Source organism: Hordeum vulgare, chromosome 4H, assembly GCF_904849725.1.
Source record: "Hordeum vulgare subsp. vulgare chromosome 4H, MorexV3_pseudomolecules_assembly, whole genome shotgun sequence".
In the NCBI taxonomy this organism is placed as follows: Eukaryota; Viridiplantae; Streptophyta; class Magnoliopsida; order Poales; family Poaceae; genus Hordeum; species Hordeum vulgare.
In genome coordinates, this window is record NC_058521.1 from 65,579,855 (window position 1) to 65,589,621 (window position 9,767).

Below are 9,767 nucleotides of genomic sequence, written 5' to 3' on the forward strand. Positions count from 1 at the left end.
CTAAGAAATACGATAAGAATGACTTCACTGCTAGGAGGCATGGTAAAGAAAGGGAGCCATGGGTTCAGAGATATATGCCCTTTCCTCCTAAGCCATCCAAGAAAAAGGATGATGAGGATTTTGAGTGCTTCGTTGAGATGATAAGACCCATCTTTCTGCAGATGCGGTTAACTGATATGCTCAAGATGTCTCTGTATGCCAAGTACATGAAAGATATCGTGACTAATAAACGGAAGATACCAGATCTTGAGATCTCCACCATGCTTGCCAATTACACTTTCAAGGGTGGAACTCCTAAGAAACTTGGTGATCCCGGAGTGCCCACTATACCTTCTTCCATTAAAGGAAACTACGTAAGAACTGCCTTATGTGACTTTGGAGTCGGTGTTAGTGTTATGCCGCTCTCTCTCTATCGTAGACTTGAATTGGATAAGTTGACACCCACTGAAATTTCTCTGCAAATGGCCGACAAATCAACTGGTTTCCCTATCGGCATTTGCGAGGATGTGCCTGTTCTGGTTGCTAACACCACTGTCTTAGCAGACTTTGTTATCTTGGATATTCTCGAGGACGATGCCATGGCTGTCATCCTCGGAAGACCCTTTTTAAACACTGCAGGGGCTGTTATAGATTGCAACAAAGGCAATGTCACTTTCCATGTCAACGGTAATGAGCACACAGTGCACTTTCCGAAGAAACGATATCAAGTACATTGCATCAATGTTATCAAAAAGACTTCATCGATTCTTATTGGGAGCTTTGAATGCCCTATTCCTCGTGTCAAGATGAAGTATGATTTGCTTGTTGGGGAGATACATATCCCCATTGAGGTGACTTACTGGCTATTCAAAAAGTCTCTGTTCTCTCTTGCGATTCGAGAAGGTTTTGTCATGAGGACTTGATCAACCCCATTGACAGATTTCTTTCAATGACCATGAAACGGATGAATCAAAGAGTCACATGCCTTTGTTTTAAGCTTTCATTTTCTGTTGCTTAGAATAAAAATTATGGAATTAGTTTAGTTTTTCCTGTTTTCTGTTTTAGCGTCCTGCAGAAAAATACCTCGAAAATAAAAGTTCTCCGATGGTCCTGCAAATTTAGTATGATTTTTTCTGGAATTTTTGAAAATTACTAGGCCTGAGAGCTGGCCTGGGGGCCATACCAGTGGGCCACAAGCCCTGCCACCGCCACCCCCCCCCTTGGTGGTGGAGTGCAAGCTTGTGGGGCCCACAGGGACCCCCTCCACTCATTCCAGCTCCCAGCCTCTTCTTCCACCTCCAGAAAAAATTGTTTCGCCGCTCAAACCCGTGTTCTTGCTCATTTGGCTGTGATTTTCGATCTCCTTGCTCAAAGCACCATTCTCCGAATCGTTTTGGGGAAATTACTACTTCGTAAGTGACTCCTCCATTGGTCCAATTAGTTTTTTCTCTAGTGCTTTATCCTTCGCGTATTCTTGCTACCTTGGTGACCCTGTTCTTGAGCTAGAAAGGTTGATTTTAGCTGGTCCCAAGTAGTTTCAGCGCGTGATACGGTCTCTAGGCACTAGTAGGAGTAGTTGCTACAAGTTGGGTTAATCTTTATTCACTTTTATTTCAAAGGCTCTAAAAATTTCAGAATTTTTCAGAGCTAGAAAAAGGAAAAGATGAGGAGGTTCTTGAGAGGCTCTTCAAGTCATAACCCCAAGGAGGATGAGAAGAACCACCCCAAGTACATAGTCCCTCGAGTCACAGAAGTTCGAGCTTGCGAGTGGCCAGGTGATGACATCTTGCGCACCGCTGGGCTTTATGAAGACTTTTATTACTTGGTGGAGAACGCATGTCTTACTGCATTCGTTGCAGATAAGTGCTCACAATACCTCCTCCTTACAAATATTTGCGTTCAAAGCTTCAACTTTTACCCGAGGAAAAATCCTCCCATGGTTGAGTTCCTGATATCTGATGTTCCCCAGTGCATGACACTACAGGATTTTTGCAATGTATGCAAATTACCTTATGTTGGGGATATCCGTGACCCTCGTCCACGGGTCTTGGAGGATTTCATTGGTACTATTGCTGTTGGAGAGGAGAGAGGAGTGTCTCGCGCTAGAATTTCTAGCATACATTTTCCTGTGCTTCGGTACTTCTCTCTATTTGTGGAAAAATGTTTAATTGGCCGTGGGGAGGCTGGATCACTTAGTTCTCCAGACCTTGCGGTTTTGCGCGAGGGCCTTTATAACGATAAGACTTACAGCCTAGGTGCTATAGTGGCCGAGCGGTTGAACATCAACCGTTCCAAGGGTGTCGTCTATGGAGGTATCTACGCTTCCCGTCTTGCGAGACACTTTGAGATACCCATTAGACTGGGAGAGGAAGGAGAGATGCTTCTCCCTGAGAAATATCTGGATTATGACAGCATTGTTCGCCATGATTTTCTGGATAGAGATGCTAGTAGACGGATGATTTATAACCTGGTATTTAGTCAGGGTACTCGAGAGACTATTACTTTGCCTACTCCTTCTTTGTTCGATCTTCATGCAGGCAGGTACACTATTATGCCCTCGGACATCTATGCATATTGGGGCTTGGCCCAACCACAGGCGCCCATGCCCGAGCTGCTAGTCGAGTACCAGACGACAGTTTATCAATGGGAGCCAGAGGAGCTCACACAGCAGTGGCATCCACAGTCTGCTCCGGAGTATCCTGGAGCTGGTGATTTTTCCACCATGGGAGTAGACCAAGCTTGGCCAAAAGCCTAAGCTTGGGGGAGTACGTGTTCTCACCGACTTTACATTCATGCTTATGTTTTCACTTTGTTAGCCGGTGTTTACACTTTGCCACTGTATTATCCATGCTAGTTTATTTTCGTTTTCTTGTTTTCTTGTTTTGTGTCCTTTTGAGAAAACCCGAAAAGATTTTTCTTTCTTCTTTTGCTTGTTGGGAGCTTTCCCGTGTAAATAGTTTTCTTTTTCCTTGGGTCAAGGTAGAAGATATTGGTTTCAATGTTTAGTGGTTCTTGCATGCATACCTGTTTAGCTTTCAAAGAGCCATATTACTTTGTCTTCTCCTTTGTGTTTGCCTGCAGATTCAGCTTAGTCCAATGCACGAGCACTCTTATTATCGTTCACATCGTTCGATCGTGCAAATGAAAGGCAATAATGATGATATATGATGAAGTGACTGAGACTGAAAAGCTGGTATGAACTCTATCTATTTTGTTTTTGTAAATATGACTAGCTTGTCGACCCAGATTTAGCTTTGTTGTGAGAGAACCATGTTTGCAATGACAACTTAGAGATCATAGTTTCTGATGCCATGCTTATTTAGCTAGGAGCTTATAATGGTTTGTCTTGAATGCCAACATAGATTTTGAGATGACTATGATGTAGTATGATAGGATGGTATTCTCCTTTGAATCTTTCAAGTGGCTTGACTTGGCGCATGTTCATGCATGTAGTTGAAACAAAATCAACATAGCCTCTATGATGTTCGTGTTCATAGTGATTTATATCCTGTTCATGCTTGCATTTAATGTTAGTCAAACTCATTGCATCTTGATGACTGTTGTCGCTCTCTAGTTGGTCGCTTCCCAGTCTTTTGCTAGCCTTCACTTGTACTAAGCGGAATACTGCTTGTGCATCCACTTCCATAAACCCAAAAGTTTTTCCATGAGAGTCCACCATACCTACCTATTTGCGGTATCTACCTGACGTTCCAAGTAAATTTGCATGTGCCATTCTCTAAACCTTCAAGAAATAATCTGTTTTGCATGCCCGAACCGCTCATGTGGTGACAGGGGGCTATTGGTATCTTCCATGCTAGGAGTGTTATCCTCGACATGTGTTTATTCACTGTCATTCACGAGAAAGGGGCCGGTAATTGGAATACCCAGTTCCACGCTTAAATCGAAAACATAACTGTAAAACAAGACTCCCCCCGGATTGATGTTAGTATGGACAGTACCCAAGGATTCGGCTAGCCGTGGAGTGTGATTGATTGGTGGTGGGGGAGTTAAAACTTTACTTTTCTGTTTGGGAACCGCCTATAGCATGAGTAGCATGGAAGATATTGAGAACTCTTGGTCATTGCGTTGACAATGAAAGCATGCCACCCAAAATTATTACCTCTGTTTTCAAAGGTTGAGCTCTGGCACCTCTGCAAATCAATGCTTCCCTCTGCGAAGGGCCTGTCTATTTATTTTCCTATCGAGTCATCTTCTTCTTTTACAAGCATCAATTAGAGAGCACCTCTGTCTTTTTTATGCTTTGCTTTTTATTGATATTGAGTATGACTATGACTGGATCTTCGTTGTTATACTGCCCATCCTACCTCCTCTACCTTTTTGACAGCCCATCTTTTTGTCTCAGCAATTACAATGTTTAGTCAGCCCTTGATCTTTGAAAGTGCTCTGCATTTATGTTTTGTCTCAGAAAGAGCTAGCGAGATACCACCTATTCATATTGCTTCATGCTTGTTTTGATTGAAGTGTTGGTATTTGAAACTCATTATTATTTGCTCGTTAGCTGATTATGCCATTGATATTAGTTTACCGTGAGACCTTTGTGTCATTTGCTTATGTGGTTAACTTGTGATCTTGCTGAAGTTCTGGTTATGAGTTAGACATAGTTGCAACAACAAGATCAAACAGAGTTTGTCAAAGTTTTTCTTTCTCTCTCAGTTTGTCAACTGAGTTGCTTGAGGACAAGCAAGGTTTTAAGCTTGGGCGAGTTGATACGTCTCCATCGTATCTACTTTTCCAAACTCTTTTGCCCTTGTTTTGGACTCTAATTTGCATGATTTGAATGGAACTAACGTGGACTGACGCTGTTTTCAGCAGAATTGCCTTGGTGTTATTTTTGTGCAGAAATCAAAGTTCTCCAAACGTCCTGAAAATTTACGGGGAGCATTTTTGGAAAATATGAAAAATATCTGCACCAAGTTCCACCTGAGGGGGTGGGTCAGTGGGCCACAAGCCCTGGCTCCGCCACCCCCCTGGTGGCGGTGGGCAAGCTTGTGGGGCCCACACGGCTCTGCCGCCCCCAATTCCAGCTCTATAAGTTCCCTTTCGTCCCAGAAAAAATAAGAAGAGAAGATTTCATCGCATTTTAGATCCGATCTGAAATTATTATGTTGTCACCAATATATGTGTGTTTTAGATCCGATCTTGCAAGTTGTAGTTACCTACTATGTGTTATGATCCGGCAACCCCGGAGTAACAATAACCGGAACCACTCCCGGTGATGGCCATAGTTTGAGGAGTTCATGTGTTCACCAAGTGCTAATGCGTTGGTCCGGTTCTTTATTAAAAGGAGAACCTTAATATCCCGTAGTTTCTTTTTGGACCCCGCTGCCACGGGAGGGATGGACAATAGATGTCATGCAAGTTCTTTTCCCTAAGCACGTATGACGACACACGGAATGCATGCCTACATCACATTGACGAACGGGAGCTAGCCACATATCTCTCCGTGTTATAACTGTTGCACGATGAATATCATCCAAACAAATCACCGACCCATTGCCTACGAGTTTGTCCTACTTCTGCTATCACTTGTCTTGCTCTCCTCCTGTTACTACTGTTGTTGCTGCTGTTACTTGTCTTGCTCTGTTGCTGTTACTACTGTTGCTACTGTTGTTACTTGTCTTGCTCTGCTGCTACTGTTGCTACTACTGTCGCTTGCTACTGTTGCTACTTGCTACTATTGTCACTATTGTTGTTCCTTGCCACTGTCGTTACTCGCTACTTTGTTGTTACTACTTTGCTTGCAGATACTAATCTTTCAGGTGTGGTTGAATTTGACACATTCGGCTGCTAATACTCGAGATTATTCTCTCACCTCCTGTCTGGCTAACCAACAAGTTTGGGTCAAATACTCTACCCTCGAAAACTGCTACGATCCCACGCGCTGGTGGGCCGTCAACAACATTCTGCTAGTTTCGACTGCCGGAGAGTGCTAGCAGCATTCTTCTAGTGCCGTTGCAAGGGAAGGTCTGCTGTTACGGAGTCAGCATTTTTCTGGCACCGTTGCCGGGGAAGCACAGCTGACATCACACCTCGCGCGCTTGATGCACGACGTGGGAAAGTGCCGCCTGCAACGGCTCCAAGACTCCAGAGTTCCCTGCTAGGGAAGCTCGTGCACCACTTTGGGCCTGGCCCAGCAACGCCCCACGCTCGTGCGTGGCCCAGGCCCGGGGGCTCCTGTCGGTGCACTAGATACTAGGGTCCCTCGTGCCCCAGACTTGTGCACGGGCATCGGCAACGCCCCCGATAGCAGTGTGCCTGGAAGACAGGAGGGAGGCAATCCAAGACCCGCCAAGGACACGCCCTTCCCTCTCCAGGGACATGGGATACAAGGGCTCCAGATGCAAGGCCCCGGCAAGTCCTCCTTGCCGGGACGACTCCCAAGGCCCCGGCAGGCACGCTCCGCCAGGAAGACTACCCGAAGATGAGCAAGACCCCGGCAAGCTTCCCTTGCCGGGAAGACTCGAGGCCCTCGGCAAACCCCCCTTGCCAGGAAAGTATCCAAACCCCCCGGCAAGCCTTCCTTGCCGGGAAGATGACCAAGTCACCCGAAGGAGGCTCCAGGTCAGCAAGTCCCTGTTCGCTCGCCACGTGTCCCCACAAGTTTCTACCGCAATCCGACCGCTCCAGCACACCCCTCGTGTGCCAGCGCAAGGCCCAGGTGTCGATTCACCTGGGTACGTGTCGCTACCCCCCTTGCGGCAGGTCAGGGGCCAGACAAGGCATTTACTGCCCCTGACACCACCGAAGAAGTAAAGCGGTGAACAATGTTCACTGTACATCCCTTGAGCGCACTATTGGTGACCCCTTCGCCTATAAAAGGAGGCGCAAAGCTCACTCATAGGAGGTTGGACCTTTTGGGGATCAGAGACTCCCTAATCACCATCTAAGTTACTGTAGAAAAATCAACCTACAGTAAGCACACAATACAAACTAAGCAGGAGTAGGGTTTTACGCGCCAAGCGGCCCGAACCTGGGTAAAAAGAACCTTGCCGGTGTTGATCGTTAGTTCCGCTCTCGATGCCATACCTCCCTCTCCCCGCCAAACGATCAAGGGACTCCTCGAGTTTCCCATAGGTGTTGTTTTTTCCCAACAGCGCATCACTCAAAAATATAAACAAAAGCAAAACAAATAAAATTGGGTTGCCTCCCAACAAGCGCTATTATTTAATGCCCCTAGCTAGGCATGATGATTTTAATGATGCTCGCATAAAAAGTAGTAACTGAGATATGCAAAAGAGCATTATGAATAGCATGAAAAACACATTTAAGTCTAACCCACTTACTATTCATAGGTATTTTGTGAGCAAACAATTTATGGGAACAAGAATCGACTACCATAGGAAGGCAAAACAAGCATAACTTCAAAACTTTAAACACATAGAGAGGAAACTTGATATTATTGCAATCCCTACAAGCATATGTTCCTCCCTCATAATAAATTTCAGTAGCATCATGAAGGAATTCAACAATATAACTATCATATAAAATTTTCTCTTCATGGTCCCCATGCATGCAAAGTTGACACTCTTCCAAAATAGTGGGATTATCATTAACTAAAGTCATGATGTCTCCAAACCCACTTTTATCAAAAAATTCATAAGATTGAACACTCTCCAAATATGTGGTATTATTTTTACCTAAACCTGACACTGTTCAAACCCACTTTCGATATCATATTCATCAAGAGTATTAAATAAATTATCAAAATCATAAGAAGCATTATCACCCCAATCATGATCATTGCAATAAGTAGTGGTCATGGCAAACTCATCAAATATAGCATCCCCAAGCTTGTGGGTTTGCATATCATTAGCACAATTGATATTAATAGAATTTATAACAATATCTTTGTAGTCATGCTTTTCATTCAAGGAAACATCATGAATCACTTCATCGCAATTTTCAGATTCACGAATCTCAAGCAAAACTTCATGGAGATAATCAAGTACACTTAACTTACTAGCAATTGCTTCATCATAATTGGCTCTCTTGAAAAGATTAGCAAGTGCATGAGGATCCATATCAATAGATTTTTAGCAAGCAAATAGAAGGCACATGGTAACACAAGTAGGAAAAAATACCTAGCTAGGAAAAGGCGAATAAAACGGCAAATTGGTGAAGTGGGGGAGAGGAAAACGAGAGGAAAATGTCAAATAAAGTAAATGCAAGAGATGAGTTTGTGATGGGTACTTGGTAAGCGTGATCTTGCTATGTATCCTCCCCGGCAACGGCGCCAGAAATCCTTCTTGCTACCTCTTGAGCTTGTGTTGATTTTTCCTTGAAGAGGAAAGGGTGGTGCAGCGAAATACACAAGTATTTCCCTCAGTTTGTTAAGAACCAAGGTATCAATCCAGTAAGAGGAACTAGCAAGGCTCCAATAGTAGTACCTACACAAATAATCAAACACTTGCACCCAACGATATAAAGGGGTTGTCAATCCCTTCACAGTTATTTGCAAAGATGAGATCTGATAGAGATGGGTATAAAATAGTGATAGATCTAAAAGTAAAACAAAAGTAAATAAATTGCAGCAAGGTAATTTTGGTATTTTTGGTTTATAGATCTGAAAATATATTATGGGAAATAGACCCCGAGGGCCATAGGTTTCACTAGAGACTTCTCTAATGTAGGAAAATAATACGATGGGTGAACAAATTATTGTCGAGCAATTGATAGAAAAATAGATAATTATGAAGATATCCAAGGCAATAATTATGCATATAGGCATCACGTTCGTATCAAGTAAACCAAAATGATTCTGCATCTACTACTATTACTCCACACATCAATCGACTCTTGCATGCATCTAGAGTATTAAGTTCATGAAGAACAGATTAACGCATTAAGTAAGATCGGCTCTTGTCATGTAGAGGGATAAACTCAATCAATATGATGAAAATCCCATCTTTTTATCCTTGATGGCAACAATACAATACGTGCATCCCTACCCCTACTATGTCAGTGGGTGAGGACACCGCAAGATTGAACCCAAAACTAAGCACTTCTCCCGTTGCAAGAATCACCAATCTAGTTGGCCAAACCAAACAAATAATTCGAAGAGACTTGCAAAAATATGAAATCATGCATATAAGAATTCAGAAGAGACTCAAATAATATTCATGGATAATCTGAACATAAACTCACAATTGATCGGATCTTGAAAAACGCACTGCAAAAGAGTACTACATCGGATAGATCTCCATGAAGATCATGAAGAACATGGTATTGAAGATCAAAGAGAGAGAAGCCATCTAGCTACTAGCTATGGACCCGTAGATCTGTGGTGAACTACTCACACATCATCGGAGGGGCAGTGGAGTTGATGTAGATGCCCTCCGTGATCAATTCCCTCTCCGACAGGTTACCGGAAAAGGCTCCCAGATTGGATCTCTCAGGAACAAAGGCTCCCGACGGTGTAAAAGTATTTTCCTGGATCTCTTTGGTGATACGGGAATATTTGGAAATTTATAGGCCAAGAATTAGGGTTAGGAGACCTGTAGGGGGGCCACAAGCCAGGGAGGCGCGGCCACCCACCCACCCCCCCAGGGCGCGCCCTGCAGGCTTGTGGCCTCCCGGCAACTTCCTTGCCCCCTACTCCAAGCGTGTTGCGTGTGTATTCTTGTCCAAGAAAAATCTTTTCGGAGATTTTATTCCGTTTGGACTCCGTTTAATATTCCTTATCTGTAATACTCAAAAACGTGGAAAAAAACAGAAACTGACACTAGGTTATGGATTAATAGGTTAGTCCCAAAAATAATATAAATCAT